The sequence below is a fragment of the Spea bombifrons genome, chromosome 5 (genome assembly GCF_027358695.1).
Source record: "Spea bombifrons isolate aSpeBom1 chromosome 5, aSpeBom1.2.pri, whole genome shotgun sequence".
Taxonomy (NCBI): domain Eukaryota; kingdom Metazoa; phylum Chordata; class Amphibia; order Anura; family Pelobatidae; genus Spea; species Spea bombifrons.
In genome coordinates, this window is record NC_071091.1 from 6753866 (window position 1) to 6771584 (window position 17719).

The 17719-nt window shown below is 39.5% G+C and overlaps 1 long non-coding RNA gene and 1 other non-coding gene across 2 annotated transcripts in view; one reads left to right on the forward strand and one right to left on the reverse strand.

Annotated features, from left to right (window-relative positions):
* Nucleotides 1-17719, reverse strand: part of LOC128497937 (uncharacterized) — a 39273-nt gene that overhangs the window by 16050 nt on the left and 5504 nt on the right. Inside the window, exon 2 of the long non-coding RNA XR_008354362.1 lies at nt 4932-4977. This is a non-coding gene — a long non-coding RNA (uncharacterized LOC128497937). The remainder of the gene's footprint in view (nt 1-4931; nt 4978-17719) is intronic.
* TRNAT-CGU (transfer RNA threonine (anticodon CGU)) lies at nt 16356-16427 on the forward strand. Its single transcript has one exon. It is a non-coding gene; the product is annotated as a tRNA-Thr (tRNA).

Below are 17719 nucleotides of genomic sequence, written 5' to 3' on the forward strand. Positions count from 1 at the left end.
GGCAGATTGGGGCCAAATGAGTCTGATCTTCCGGCAAATTCTATCTTTCTTTTCAGTAAGAAGTAGACTTGGGCACCAGGGGGCTCTTCGTGTTCGTCTTCGTGCTCGTCTTCGGCAAAAAAAAAAACTTCGTATTCCGCGAATATTCGCCTGGTCCTGTCTTCTCTTTGGGCGAATATTCGCGGACATTCTTCGTGCTCGGGTTTTCTTCGTTTTCCCCGGTTAAGGGGTTAAAACGGGGTTAAAGCCGCTCTGGCGCCAGGAGTTTAAATGTCCGTATGAGCAACTCTATTGGTCGTCAGCAGGGGGCTCGTCTGCCATTGGTTGTTGGCAGACGAGCCCCCTGCTGGCGACCAATAGGGTCGCTCGTACAGACTGTTATACTCCTGGTGCCGTAATTGTTCGGCAGATCCCGCTGGTCTCCCTGTTCTATCATTTATTAACTGATCGAACAGGGAGACCAGCGGGATCTGCTGGGTAAGTTGCAGCATTGGGATTTTAAAAGTCTGCACGAGCGACTCTGTTGGTCGCTCGTGCAGACTTTTAAAACCCCAATGCTAGAACTTACCCGGCACATCCCACTGGTCTCCCTCCCTGTTCAATTAATTAAATGTCCGTACGAGCGAACAATAAAGTCGCCCGTACGGACATTTAACTATCTGAACAGGGAGGGAGATCAGTGGCATCGGCAGGGTAAATTGCAGCATTGGGGTTTTAAAACCCCAATGCTGCAACTTGCCCTGCCGATGCCACTGGTCTTTAACTAATTGAACAGGGAGGGAGACCGATGCCACTGGTCTCCCTCCCTGTTCAATTAGTTAGTCCGTGTCGGGTTAAATGTCCGTACGAGCGACCAATAAAGTCGCTCGTACGGACATTTAACTCTGTACAGGGAGGGAGACCAGTGGCATCGGCAGGGTAAGTTGCAGCATTGGGGTTTTAACACCCCAATGCTGCAACTTGCCCTGCCGATGCCACTGGTCTTTAACTAATTGAACAGGGAGGGAGACCGATGCCACTGGTCTCCCTCCCTGTTCAATTAGTTAGTCTGTGCCGGGTTAAATGTCCGTACGAGCGACCAATAAAGTCGCTCGTACGGACATTTAACTAATTGAACAGGGAGGGAGACCAGTGGCATCGGCACTGCCGATGCCACTGGTCTCCCTCCCTGTTCAATTAGTTAGGGGTTAACTTTTTTAAAGGGTTAAGGGGCCATGCAAGTGAGCCTATTGGTCGCTTGCACGGCCCTTTAACCTATGGATTTCCGCTCCCGTTAACCCCTTCGATGCTGCGTTAGATAACGCAGCATCGAAGGGGTTAACGGGAGCGGAAATCCATAGGTTCGCTGTCAGGGGCTACAAAGACCGTGCGAGTGAGCCTATTGGTCACCTGCAGGGTCTTTCTCTGGCATCAACCAATTGGTTGATGCCAGAGGAGGTCCCTGTAGGCGACCAATAGGCTCATTCGCACTGCCCTGTAACCCGTGACGGCGAACCTGCGGATTTCCACTTCCGGGAACTGCCGCGATGCCGCGAAGCCAAGACAAGGTAAGATGAAGGGGGGGGAATGGTAGACGAAGACGAAGACAATCACGAAGATCTTCGTGGTGTGTGTCTTCGTCTTCGCCTACGTTTTACTGCCGCCGTCTTCTCTTCGGCGTGTCTTCGGAACGAACACGAAAACGCACTCTTCGTGTTCGTTTCCATGTTCACCCGAAGACGAATGCACAAGTCTAGTAAGAAGGTCTTGGGAATCTGCTAGACCTTCAAAAACGTTTCTGTATGTGTGGCTTCTGTCTAGTTGTTTTCCATTTGCTTGACGCTAATCCATCCAATTATAATTACCCTTATTTGCTTTGGCCGCTGATATATGTAGTGTCTGTCTGGACTTCTTATCTCGGTGTCATATACATATATCACTGGAATGTACATGATAATAATCACGTCTGACTTTACAATGACTTTGTTACCCTAAGTAACATATAAATATGTTATCTACACATTATATATGTTATCTCCACATTGTATTATCACTGATTAGACTTAGCATGTAGTAACACGGGCAATATACAGAATGAATAAAGCGTCATGTAGAGACATCATTAAAAACGACAATATATAAAATCCACAATAACGTTGATGAGGGTTTAGAACTAATATATAAACGAGTTCTGCGCTTGCAAGCTTGCAATCTATTGGATCATAATCTTCTGCAAACTTCCAATGATTTTTGGTATTCAACTCTTTTGGAAATGTCTGCCCTCTCTTCTGCATGCCAGGCGGGCACTACAGTTTGCTGTTTGGATAAGTTGTGGTCCAGAGGGCAAGAAAACAGGAATGTTCCTTCCCACAAAGGCCATCGGATTATAGAGACTAATGACGCTGTGAAACAGGCACCAAAACTGTTCTCCATGTTTAATATTACTTGCATATACAGAGGTCCTCGTGTATTTCACCTACAAAATATCTCCAGATATAATATTCCTGTCTTCCAGATTTTTTTTGGATTAATGGGTAAAGATGTATATCCTATCTTACCAAAATTGTTCAAAATTGAAAAGGTACTTTACTATATAGCCCTGCTACAAAATAGCCCTGCTCCATAAAGTGTTAACAATTCCAAAATTAGATTTGAAAACACATGTGAGTTAGTTAAATACCCACATTATATAAAGTGTTGAATCATATGATTTATGTTTTCCCGAATAACTAAAACTCAACACGAATAGCTGTGCGGAAAAAAATAGATAAAAAAATACAGTTTTTAATTTTAAGTGGTTAGCATTTTAACCATAGGAAGCAAAAGAACAACTGAAGATGATATATTTATTGGCTGACTTAGGTATAATAGATTGTAAGCTGTCAAGACTATCTATCTAAGACTATAATTATATAATAATTTAATTGAATTCCCAAAAAAATCTATAAAACACAAGTACATGAAAACAAGTATAATGCCTGCTAATAAAGAGAATAATCTTTATTTTAAGTTAACACCTTTAAAAAGATAACGGGACTGCACTTCATTGGTTAATGCCAGAGGAGCTCAGTGCCGGCGACCAATAGAGTCGCTCGTACGGACCTTTAACTCCTGATGCCGAAACTTGGCCTGGGTAGGTTCCAGGAGTTGATCCTCAGACCAATTTTCAGTGTCAGGAGTTGAATGTCTGTATGTGCGACTCTGTTGGTCGCTGGCAGGGGCCTCCTGCGGCATCAATCAATGGCAGGTTGAAGCCAGAGGAGGCCCCTGCTGGTGACCAATAGAGTCACTCCTACCGACCTTTAACTCCTGGCACGATGCTACAGATTCCCATTCCGGTTAACCCTTGCAATGCTACGTAGACAAGGTAGGCAGGCTAGAGGCAGTGACTTGTATGGGGGGGACCAGGGAGATTAGCTAGGAGATATTAATGAAGACGAAGATGAATACGAAGATTCTTTGTGTCCGTTTACCCGCCGCCATATTAGTTTATTCGGTATTCGGTTTGAACAACGAAAATGCAACATTCGTGTTCGTTTTCATGTTCTCCCGAATACGAATGCACAAGTCAAATTATCAGTATACTAACACAAGCCTGTGACAACGTGTGCCTGAAGAAGAGAATAACCTTGAAAGCTTGTAATCTTATATGATTATCCATTGTATCTGTTTTTAGCAAGAATGCTACACTTTAATATCCATAATTGCCATAAACCTTTCGTTTCGAATATCTAAATCACTTATTGTGTTGGATAACCTCAAATGACTTAACAAATGAGTACGGTTTCTAACACAAAAATACTAATTTATTCAAGTAGAAGAAATGGCAACGTAATACTGATATTTAGGTTAAACGCAGATTTAAAGTACTAAATTGATGGCATTTTTTAACATGTGTGAGTATGGTTAACTCATTAAACTTTAGTACGCTGGTATTGCTGAGTTCGGCACTGACAGCGTGTGACCTGCGACAGGCGAGCACCGAGGATTATTCCCGTGTGCGACCTGCGTCGCTGCATCAGCACTTTGCGTGTCGCTGCTGTGTGTTCTCTGAAATGCCAAATCGTTTTTCGATTCTGCGTGGGTCAATTCCAGAACGTTCTCCACAATGTCCTGTGAACAAAAAAAAAAAAATATTGCTTTGGTAACATACTGATAACAAGTACACCTTGCAAAACCAGCGATTTCATGATTGTGCAAGGGAACGAGGATTTGTTAAGGTCTGGTCAGTATTAGTGAATAGGTAACTAGTTGTAAAAGAGACATTTATAAACAATTTTCTTCTGGTTTCATTGGTAAGTCGTATAGATAGGAGGGGAAAATGTTGTGGTTCATCAGATTGGGTTAGGAAACATTTAAGAAAGATCCAACGCATGCAAACCTGAGAACCCTTATACCAACCTGGATGATTCATAAGCCTACTCTGCCAGTTCAAGAGGAATTGTTGACACCACAGCTTTTTAACATAATTTATTAAAACCGCATAGTTAGCTAATTTAGTTGAAACACTAAAGCCACATCCCTCATAAATGAGCCCCCTTTCACTTGTAGCATTTCCGTAGTGAAGTGTCTTTTTTTTTTTAAATGGGTTTTGTTACTTTTACTATTTGGTTTACAATTTATAGGTAAATAATAGTGGGGGGGGGGAATACTCTTTGTATTTTTGTGAGTTTTTACCACTATATCATGTAGTCAGTTGCTGCCTTAAAATACTTATCCATGAATATTTTAAATTGCCCAGTATTGTAGGTTTATACTGTTTATATGATTGTTACCTAAATCTCACTACTGAAAACTTCAGCAATGTACCTGGCCTCCCATGTGCAAAAATGAGTATAGAACCCTGGCACTCAAAAGGTTAAATTCATGTCCTGTCCTGAAGTTCTCTCCCTTTTGTTCACCTCATCCATGCAAAGACTACCTGAACCAATTAACAAAAATGAGCAGCTTACCGATAGGGATGAGATAACGTAATGGAGAGGAATAATCATGCGGATCCTGCGAAGACATTAAGTTTAAGTTAAGAAGGACACTCTATAGCATACAAATAGGGCGAGTCTTAAACATAAATTCATTTATTGATTATTTTAAACTGTAGACATCATCATATAGATTTATTAATGTACTAAGCTGTAAAATTTGGTATTTTGGAAAAGTGACAGATCCATTTTAATGATATCCATGAATACAAGTATTGTGTAGAAATACAATGAAAAAAAACATTAAAAAAATACATATAACAATCTATGTAGAAAAAAAAGCATATGATACTTTTTGGGCAGATTTGCTATGCCCCTGCGTTTCGCACACATTGCCACTGGATGGTTTGGTGCACTTGGTGGTAGTGAAGGTTGGATTTTTTTGGTACATTATAAATAAAAAATCTGTGCCTCCATTGCCTCAAACATCCATAGTACAGTTACCTTATGCTGTATGCCACCCAGATACAGAATATGGAATCATTTCCCAGCACTCACACAACAGTAAGTGGTGTGCACCATGAGAGCGCCATATCATACAACGCAGAGACAATGGAGAGCTGGGGCCTAGGGACTTGATCAGTACTAGGGCAACATCAAACCTAGATATACACAAGGGTAGATGCCTCTTCAACCTTCTTTGCTTACCAGGTAAGTAAATAAAATATATCTTATATTTACTAACCTGTAAATAACTCAGAAAGTAATGCATTAAAATATGATCTCACTGGAATGACTGTACCATGCTGTCTCTAAACGGATATATTATGTTTCTTTTGAATGTATCTGTTGATGTAAATGATATGGGCCTGTATATATGTATTTCCTTTTTTCAAATTTAGCAATGAATGGTTGTCCCCAACTATCTTTTTGAGCAATTTAAACCTATTTTTATTTTAGATTAGCCACCAGCTCTGTTGTGCCATACTCTCCCTCAATAGCCTAAGGGGATTATCTTTCCTGGAAATGTAGGAAACTAAGGTCTTTCTTCTTTAGACACAAACCAATTATAGCCTGTTTGACCTTTCCCAGAGCTTTCATAGCTGCAACTTACAGATGAATCCCTGCAGCTGTGTTTACCGATCCTTCCTCTAGAGGGCAGCACTGAATCACAAATTATTTGATTATTAACAGTAATACTAAATCAGCGTCATCATGGTACCAGATCAGTTAACATAAGCCTTGATCACTATGCTTATTTTAAAAGATGCATGTTTCAGGTAATTTACGCAGAAAGAACAGTTAGTTGCAATTGCACATTTGGTCAATGTATAATTTAATGTTTCGATCACAAGATAACATCAAATTAAAGGTTCTGTCCACTGGTTTATGGCACCTGTGTGTATAAGGAAAAAAATAAAGAGAGGGTTAGCAAGACAGGGAACTCATGGGAACCAGGTGACGGCTGCCATCAAGGCAACTTCTGAAATATAATTTACCTTCAGATTTAAGAGGGGGGTTTCGGTAAAGCGATTGTCCCATAAAACAGTGATATTGGGTTACCCTTCTCGATATACTTTATTGTTTCTATCACATATTTTGTCTCTTAACGTTCCCACAAGGTATGGATGTTAAGGCGATAAACCTTGTGCAAAGGGTTATGACGTTTGTGTTTTGGTGGAGTGTTATGGCCCAGTGGCAACCAATACTGCACGCAGTAATCTTAATTACAACCATAGTCCATGGAAATACACCCTAGAAATAATGAACGGTTTTATTCATCATATCTTGAGTATTTATTACCCCGGTTATTACTGGGCTGCACATTCTAGTGATAATTTAAAACAAACTAGGTGTGTCTCAGATAAAATCATCACATAATATGATCATGACTAAGTTAATTAGTGGGGATAAGACTAACGTAGGCGTAAGTATGAGTAGAATTAAAGTGTGAATATGAAAGGCATGAGGTTAATGCTTTTAAAGATTTAAATATATAAAGTGTGATTTAAGATGATTTGGATTATACTGTATTTGAACGGAATAATAAGTGTGTCTAGAACTGCTCCAGTGTAACGTTGCTCAATGACAAATAGTATAACATTTTTATACTGTTCAGATTTAAAATCGAATCATGTGTGTAACTAAATAACAAAAAGGCTAAAGTGTTAACAATTGCGTCGGTAAAGGTCTCTGTGCATAATCTGGTTTATAGAGATCATCCATTATGATGCAAGAATCTTTGAATTAATATATGGTTACAATAATAACACTTTTTATATATATATTTTTTTTTATTTAATGATTGACTGATCCAAGTTACAACACATCAAGTCTCGCACATCAACAGATAGCTTACATCTAATTGTATTGTCTTTAGGCAGATGAATTCTACATACTGATACACAAAGATGCCCCTCAGCTGTACAATTCTTTCAAACAGGAATTCACCTAGGGAAGCTATAAAAGCACCAGAAAAAGTCTATATCAGCTATGTTATGTAATAATGTGCCAGAAATTTGTGGGTGTATTTGTTATCAGCCCAATAGGAAACAAAGACAAGCTATACCGATAAAGGTACGTTTGATATTCGTCTGCTGGTATAAGATTCAGTTCCTCCATTCTCTTTATATGCTCAACCTCATCAGCCCGCTGACCAACATCTGGTCATGGTTGGCTGCTCCAGTGCAATGTGGTTGGGTCATACGGTTCAGGACCAAGCAGGATAATTTGTCCAGTAATTTGCTGGATTGGTGCATCCACCTCTTAGAGCTACGGCTGAATTCATTACATCTCGTCAACTGGGCCAAAGCAACTATAAAGTCCTACCAGGTACTGTTCCACCAGCTCTGTTAACATCGTTATAACTAAATTTGCCATTTGAAACATAATACTTTGCTGAATGCTCATAATTTTCCCAGACATTTTTTTTAATAATATGCAATTTGTCCTCGGTTAAACATTTTTGCAGGAAATGCTTACTTGTCATGTGACACCAAAGCAGGCACTTTGGCATAGAAACAATAGCTTTTTAAATGTTTGTAAGCAATTAAAATAAATAAAAAAGATCATATAAGGTCTGATACTGATGGCAGTATATTATGTTTGCAAACCACATAGCAGAGAGGCATCTACAGAATCCCTCCATGAATTATCTAGGGGGGCACCTCACAGATTTAAAGAGACCGCGCAGCTATCATATGCATTGAAATGTATATGATGGCTGGAGTGACCCTTTTAAAAGTAAAGACTGTATTGTCCATAAGCATACTGGGGTTTGGATTAATATTATCTTCTACTTTTAATTAGCGGGTCTTATTGTGATTGTAAGCCCATGTCAACCGTAAGGGCACACAAGTCATGAGGAAATCCCTCAAGCCAGGATTAGCAGCCGACTCGCATGCCCGCCAAAGACAAAAGTGTCTCAACAAACATCATTTTGAGAAAAGTGTGAAACGAAAACGTTTGGGGATTTCAGTGTACCCAATAGCTCTCTAAATCTACAACATATATTGGGATATATTTGATAATATGAACATATTTTACTAAGAGAAAAGATTTTTAATGTTTTAGGATTACCAGATAACCCAAAAATATGAATACGATATTAATATGAGCCTGGATTCCCCATTTCAATGTGAAGCATTTGTAAGAGACTAGCATTTGTTAAGAGCTTCTTTATTATATGCTTAACATTTAAACAAATGTGTGCTGGGATTACAATGCAGCTGATACAATATTAAAATGCGCGGCCATTTACTGATGAAATATGATTCCGTGGCTCTTTAACATTTTCTTAGCTAACAACGCTTAAGCCTGCTGCAGGCGTCGGTAGTTTGGGATCAGTATTACAATATCCAGTGCTTGCTGAGAGATTACAGCAGGGCATTAGGGAATGAGATTGTCTCTTATGCTATGGAAAAACATTGCTATTATTTAGAGAGACTAAAAAAGAAGTTGTCTTATTTACACAAGCACTTAACTGTTTTAGAGAAATGAGAAAAACAGCCGGTGTCCTAAGTACACACTAACTATAGAGTACCTTCTAGCCCAGCAACATGGCAACTCCATATCTGGTTAGGATATCCAGAACTCTAACTCGTGGAGGAGCAGGGCTAGCTGAGAAAGCCTTTAGTGAGGGGGGATTGAGTGGGAATCAGGGAAAAGTTCATGATGATTATGAAGAGAGTGGGCATCAACAAATGCCACTCCCATGCCTGGAGAAATAAGAAACTGACCCAAAGAACCTGGAGATGTCGACAAAAGTATTGGGACACACCTCTTAATTATTGAATTCAGGTGTTTGATTAAGACCCATTGCCAAAAGTATATAAAATCAAGCACCTAGCGATGCAGTCTGCCTTTACAAACACTAGTGAAAAAATGGGTCAGTGAATTCAAGCGTGGTACTGTGATAGGATGCCACCTTTACAATAGGTCAGTTTGTGAATGTCATCCCTGCGAGATTTCCCACGGTCAACCGTAAGTGGTATTAATGGAAAGTGGAAGCATTTACGAGGAACGGCAACTCACAAAGACTAAGACCACGTAAAGTCACACAGCGGGATCACCAAGTGCTCTGCATACTCCATAGCTGAAGAGTTCCAAACTTTCACTGGCATTAACATCGGCACACAAGCTGTGCTGTGGGAGCTTCGTGGAATGGGTTTCCATGGCCAAGCAGCTGCATACATCACCAAGTACAATTATTACAAGTGCCGGATCGAGTGGTGTAATGCGCCTCTGGAGCAGTGGAAACATATTTTTGTGTTTGGCAGTCTGATGGACGTGTGTGTATGTAATATATATTACATATATGCATAAGACAGTTGCCAAAGCATATTTCAAGTAAGACCTCAGAATGTTTAGAGTGTATCCCAGTCCTCGACATCCATAAAACTCGCATTATTGTGTTTAACAAAGTACATAAAAAGTTATCCATGTAATAAAAAGGTTATCAATACGTCAATAAATCTCCTAAAAAGTACATCCCCTAGCCTTGCAATCAGAAGTTGCTGTCATTACAGTCTCGGTAAATGTGTCCCTCTTTCACATGGTGTCTTTAGTTAAAGCGTATGCCTTACAGTATATTGAGAGATTTTTAGAACATCAGAGGTTTCTTCTTCATTTCAAGAGTTACCAAAATATTACATTTTCTCTTGGGATAAAATGGCTATATCCATTATCTTAATGATTAATTGCTATTATCATGCACTGAATTTTAAGCTATTGTTTCACCTATGTCTCCTCGTCCTTAGTTGGAGAACAAACTAATCTCTTACTGTCACATGGAGATCACAAAAAGTAAAGGGTCATTGAACCTCAAATATATTATGGGTCATCACCCTTCCATCAGCACTGACAGTTTCAAAGAGTTCCTCCTTGTTTTTGAGACATTTATATTAGTAGCGACCCAAAAGAAAATTAAGAAAACAATTTCATCCTGTATGCAAAAAGAATTATTAATGAAATGCTCACTCAGATTATGTGCACGTTTATAGCTTCTATGTGTTTAAGTGAAGATCACTTATTTGCTCATTTTTACATTTTTGTCTTTATTCTCCATGATTTCCAATTCATTTTCATACGCTATATCAATGGACAATACTCTATTTTAATGCTACAATTAAAAGTTACATTTTAGAAAGTATCAGTCTACCAATTGGTAATGCCACCCGGGTGGTGAGGTGTCCACTTGGATGATACCTTGCTCTACATGCATCCCAGCACACAGGGAGTTTGAACCTAAGAGTGTGAGACAGTATCTCTATGCACTCTACCACCCAAGACTCCTGCTTGATGAGGTTTTAAGTTATATGACTTACATTTTCAGCGTTGGCTTACATTTTCTACACCTGTATTCTCAGATGAAGGGCATCCGACTAGTTAGCCTCCTATTTATGTCAGTCCTTGCACTTTTAAGGAGTCCGTTGTATTTACTCTAGGTGTGCTTCCAGCGTTTATCTTGATCTACTGCCGTCAGATCTGGCCATTCCTAACCTATTACCATACCTTGGAACTTCCTTAATGAACTGGCTCTTGAAATATTAACCCTTTACTAGACCATCAAATGTGTTACCCTAGTGTCACATATAAAAGTTGTCATAGAAATCTTGATTTGTTTAAAGACACACTAAATTGAGCACCTGCATTCAAGCTCACAGGTATGTATATTACTGACCTTGACTTAATTTCCAAACATTGTCCTTTGTCTTGTGACCCCGATTACTCTCTTTGTCACATGTAGTGCCTGCATCTTAACTTTGGAAGGCTTGAGGCTGTTGTAGGTGGCACTGCAGTGTGAGCGTTATCTCTGCATAGTGGGTCCGCTCACAACAGATATTGTTTCAACAAATTCCGATATATATGTGAGATGTGCATAGGTTTGTATAGAGATTACAAATGCTAGCAGAGATACATATCCAGAAGATACAGTACAATCAAAATAATAAGCATTTGACATCTTTTTAACTACTTTTAATCTATGTAGGCCCAGGCCCGGACTGGCCATCGGGCCTACATTTGCCCGGTGGGCCGGGCAGCGGCCGCGGCAGGGCCGGATTGACTTAGGGGCTGCTGCAGCTCCAGGCCCCTACCTTAAAATAGGCCCAGTCAGGACCGGACTGACTGGGCCTATGCGGCCTCTACGGCCGCATTAGCGCAGGGCATAAGGGGCACCTGCCCCTTAAGCCCGCCGCAACTGCAACCGGGTCCGCCACTCTAAGGGGCCGGGAAGCCCCCACCAAGGCCGGCCTTAGGGGTCTGTGGCCGCACAGGATTTAAATTAAAACATCGGGGGTTTTTTTTTTTTTACTTTATTTAACATGGAGGATGTTAAATAAAGTAAAAAAAAAAAAAGCCCCCATGTTTTAATTTAAGCCCTGTGTGGCCGCAGACCCCTAAGGCCGGCCCTGGTGGGGGCTTCCCGGCCCCTTAGAGTGGCGGACCCGGTCGCAGTTGCGGCGGGCTTAAGGGGCTCTGCGTTAATGCGGCCGTAGAGGCCGCATAGGCCCAGTCAGTCCGGTCCTGACTGGGCCTATTTTAAGGTAGGGGCCTGGAGCTGCAGCTCCATCAGCCCCTAAGTCAATCCAGCCCTGCCGCGGGCCCGGTCGCAGTTGCTGCTTGCTCCGGCAACAAGGTAAGTAGGGTGAGGGAGGGGGGTGCAGTGAGAAGGGGCAGAGGGGGGTTAGATAGTGAGAAATGGGGAGAGGGGATAGATAGTGAGAGGGGGTACATAGTGAAAAGGAGGAACATAGTGATAAGGGGCAGATAAGATGGGGAGAGGGGGTAGTGTGAACGCATATGAGAATGAATGAATAAATGTGTGGATGAATTGTGTGAATGCGTATGACAATTAATGAATTCAGGTGTGGATGAATTGCTTGAATGATTTGTGAGACTGCATTAATGAATGTGTTAATGATTTGTGTGAATGAGAAAGTAAATGCAAAGATGGTACATGAAGGGTGGACTTTAATAATAAATAAATAAATAAATAAAAATGGGCTGCTCAGGCTTAAATGCCCGGGCCTATTTTTTGTCCCAGTCCGGGCCTGTGTAGGCCCTTAAAATATGGCTTTAAAGTAGATCCCAGTAATGATTGTTTGAAAAATTGGATATAATTGAGTTGTCTTTGTTTTCAGCAATAGGCCAGCCCTGAATCCCAGGAAATACTCATCTGAATAATTACTGGCCATAATTAAGGAGGTGAGGTGGAACTGTGTTTGGAAAAAGTGAGGAAGTGATGCAAGCCTGGACTGTTTTTCAACTTCACCTTAATAATTAAAGTTTGACTGTTCCTTTTCGGTGACACGAGGAACAAAAGACTGGATTCTCCCATGACACAAACACAAGGCTGTAGGTGTTTTAATGCCCACAATTGGGATTGCTGGTTGACTAATAGCAGCCCTCAGAAAAGAATGGAGATTCTGTCTAATACTTAGCTATTTAATTAATAAACGTAGTGCTTGATAAAACCACTAAAGCTCATATGTTTCCTGTTTTCCATTGAAAAGTTGTGTTTTTTCTGGTAGGTCATGTCCTATGTGTTGACGACAAATATTTCCAGGTCAGTACATTAAACAGTTATATTTCACTCACAAACATTTACATTACAGGCATTGCCCTGTAGTATAAGTTCCTTATTCTAAGGAAGTTAGTTGATAATTAATAGAACACGAACAGTTCAACAGAGGAATAATATATATGCAAGAGACACCAATTTAACCTTGGGTTTTATCTTGTTCATGTTGAAAGCACAAAAACATCCTCCCAGATTACTCCTCCAGTCTAGTAACTTTTATTATTGTGCTGATATGTGGTTTCATAGCGGGGGCATCATTTTCTGAGTACTTGTAAATATAGAGTTCCATATCAAAAATAGCAGGTGTCCCCTTTTACTAAAGACTAAGTAATAACAATACCATAAGGACAAAATAATTTAGGTAAGAAAGATTCTGCAATTATAATAAACCCAACCCGAGGATAAACACAATACTGCTTGGCTGGTCACAACTCACATAAACCCAAAATTGTGTTTGTCTTTTCCACTGCCTAAAAAGTCTGCATCTTACTACACTTATTTGTATTGTGACTCTGTGTACCAGCCATAACTCGAGTCCTGGTTTCTCTGGCCAGTGTCCATGTCTGTTCTATCATCCACCCAACCCAGCTGTGTGCTCAGAAAGAATAGATACATTTTCTCTTAACATTTTCTGTGCGCTTCCTGCCCTTTTACGAGCAGAAGTTTTCACTGAGTTCTAGTCAATCATAGCCCAAGGAATTTATTGCCAAGCATAGTTAAAGCGTAGTTAGTTAAAGAGCAACTCATACCACTTCTGGAAATACCTGTATTGTCACCAGCAGACTTGGGGAAGCCTCGTCTGGAAACGTTACGATACATATGTAGCCAATGTATGCTATTCACTGTGAAGAAAAGGAGCTAGAGCAGTACAAATTTCACTGAGAAAATAAACGGAAGCGTTGTGCCCAAATTTTTTTTTTTTTTTCCCAACAAAACAAATGGATTGTTACCCAAACAACAGTACTTGTCCTTGGTAGGACCCTGAGGTTTAAGCATGTATTGTTGTCAGGTTAATGTAATTACCCACTGAGCCATCACGCCAAGGGCAGATGTCACATGAGAAGTGATCTAGTAAGGAAATTGAGCAAACTTATACCATAAAAATTTGTGTATCCTATGCATACAAATTATTTTTATACATATCATTATGTTGCAAGCACCTTTTGCAGAAAATAATGGGCAATCAACTTCCAAATTTAAGGACATGTATATGGAATATATATCTTTACATATAATACCCCTTCTATGCTGACAATGCTACAGCATTTAGAGACTTTTAGAATAAACATTAAACATCACTGGAACTATAGGGCTTTGCCCAAACACTGAAAAACAGCTTCAGAAAACAAATATTCATTCACCACCTAACTTTACCATGAATTCCGGTAGATAGCGTTCTCCTGGCACCTGCCAGGTCAGGATTTCTTCATTGGGCTTCCAGATTGCGAAGCGTGATTCATCGCTCCCGAGAACACGTTTTTACTGCTCCAGAGTCCAGCCGACGCTTGGCTTTGCCCATAGTGATCTTCAGCCTGTGTTGCTTTCAGAGGAATTTTGGAACTTTGTAAGGAGTAAGGCTAGGGAAGACAGGCCATTTTTTACACGCTGCAAGCTTCACGGCCAAGCTGTTACTACTCATAGACGCTTCCACTTCGCAATGATAACACTTACAGTGGACCGGGGCAGATCTAGCATGGCAGAAATTTCCTGAACTGACTTGTGACAAAAGAGGCATCATATGACCCCCTCTACTGTCAAATGTCGGTGAAGATGCTGGGTCTATGTGCTGGATTTGACACACCTGTTAGCAATGGTTGTAGCTGTAACACCTAAACTTAATAATTAGGAGGGGTGTCTCTTAAGATATTTGTTTCTATTAAATATCTAAATGTATCTATGACCGAAGTTTAACTTCTATGTATTTTAGGTTGGTTTATTTGTTAGTATAAATGAAATGTAGGGACGCTCTACTTTACTGAAAGAGTAGTAGGTACATGGAATAATCCCCTAGCAGAAGTGATGGAGGCTAATACAGTGAGGGAAATTAAACATGCATTCGATAGACATAAAGCTATCCTCGCTATGGGACCAGACCAAAAACTGATGGGGGTTTGAATTCCTTACTCCAGGAAAAAATGACAGACTGGATAAGCCTTATGGTTCTTATCTGCCTTCAAATGTTATGTTTCCATATATACCCAAGCACTGATTGATGACAGATGATAGTAAGACGATGGTGCTTGGGTGCTGTAGGCTCTGTGTTTATGAAAAGATACAAAAGAAAGGAAGCCTGCACCTCAATGCATGATTTTTGTACGCCTTTTACAATATCAGTTAGGGTATATGTAACATATTAGCATTCCAAAGAAGACCCTTAAACAGCTATGTCATGTGATCAGAAACACATGTTCCTAAAACTGAGGTTGCATTCAGGCCTAATGTGAGTATATGTATAAGGAACTAAGAAAACATGGATTTCATACATTGTCCACATCATTTTAGTCATATATTGTATGTTCTGGTTGTCACCTGTGTAACCGCGGCTCTGTTTTCATGTCCTCCTATATACCCATGCACAGCCTATGATAAGATTTAATTCTGGAACTCTACATCCCCGGAATTAGTCTACCCAGGCCAACGGCAAAGATATAAGAAAAGCTGCTCCTCCACAGTGAAGGCACTAATTATAACCAAAAATAGTATACCATTTCTGCCAGCTCTTATCCAATGCTTAAAAATGAAAAGGTGGAACTAAGATACGAGTCTAATCATCAAGAAAAAGTATAAACCAAAGTATGTATGAACCAAAAACTGTAAATTCAGCAATCAAAAGCTAATCTTCATACTTGTTGGTACCTACAGTCTTATATATTATTAAAAAAAATGGCCAAATACATAATTTAGCACCGTGCATGAGAAGACATACAGGTGATGTCAGTAGTTAAACACTTTTAACTAACTAAAATACTCGACAATTTAAAGGAATAAAGGAAAATATTTGAATCAGTTTATTTTTTGTTAAACTATCATAGTTTTACAAACCATTGGTAGCAGGACAGCTGTTATTCTGAGCTCCTGAAAAAGCGCAACATCAGGGAAGAAAAGAAGGATAAATAAAAGAAGGATTTAAATAAAGTCTTTAGTTTTAGGCCAACATTACAAAATGTCATAGGTTATGGCAACCTGCACAAAACAAGCGTATATAAAATCAACCTTTTTTTTTTTTTAGTCTTTTTGTCTATTTTGTTCCCAATCAGAGCCAGCATCATGAGAAGCAACTGAAACCAGCATCTAGAAATATATCATGATGCCACAGGACCCCTTTCAAAAACTACTTTAAGGCGTTGATTTTGAAAGCAGTTATATAAGGAATCGGCATGGTGGCCAAGTGGTAAGGCGTCGGTCTCGTAAACCGAAGATCACGGGTTCGATCCCCGTCCGTGCCTCTGATTTTACAAAGTGAAATAATTTGCCAGAAATTGGTATCGGTTAATACAATAAAGGATTTTAATGGATATCAAAAAATATGGTAGAAAAAAAGGGTACTCTATAGTAACCAACTAGTCAATTATTATGTTTTTTCTGCATTTTTCTAACCAAAAGATTACGCTTATGCCAATCTCTGAACTCAATCCTCCTCTAAATTTAAAATAGTGCAATGTTTACAAAGTGCTCAAAGAATTTTAGCCAGAGACAATTAGAGGACACACACCAAATCACTTTTTGATTCCCCTCTCATTGTTTCATGGACAAAACAATAATTTTGATTCTTTTACAGTTGTATCTTGCTTCAGTGGGATATTGTAAATGTTGTTTCTCTAGCACAAACTCTGCGCACATCACGTGATTAAAATCCATGCTTTTTTTTTTAGTACTGTCAAGACTACAGATGCTCCTCGCTTTATGATGGTTCGACTTACCATAATGATAGCGATGCACATTCCCTACATTGACTTCGTTATCCATGGATGATACAGTTACTGTGCAGTGCATGTAGTGAATTCCACTTACAATATATTCAACTTACTATGGGTTCATCTGAATGAACCCCCTTGTAAGTCGAGAAGCACCTGCATATTAGAAAATAATATTCACTATATTAATAAGATATATAGAAACTGTTTTATAGCTTTTTTTTATTGATTACTATGCATTAATGACATTGTACTTTGCAGTGGGTATGTATATAGAGAGAGAGAGAGAGCAAAACTTGACCTGGAAAAAACAACATATAGTCACGGGCATGTCGAAAATTGACAAATGTACCTTTATACATACAGGATAAAGGTATATTTTCAACAGGATAATTGTTTTTTTTTTAAAGTAAAGTTGGCCATGATAGATTCAAAGATTAACAACTATTATAATATTGTGTTTGTCAGGAAAGTACATTATATAGTCATAGACTTCTGTACTGTACATTCTGTGACAGTAGGCGGATGTGTTTTTGTCATGATTCCAAAGATCTACTTTTCTCAATGGAGTTTCAAAAAATAGCATATTTCACAACATCAAAGAACAGGGGTTCACTAACCTATCCTTGCAAACTTCCAATAATAAATGCAAAGTCCATGTGCTATATAAGTAATTTTCACAACGGCTGTTTGCCAGGTGGACTATCCAAAAGAAAAAAGCTTGATATGTAATCTAATTTACGGGGTTATTAATATGGTAAAATGTAGCTGTTAGAACTTTCCAAACTAAAGCCCATAGGTTTTGAAGATGTTCGGGGTATTGT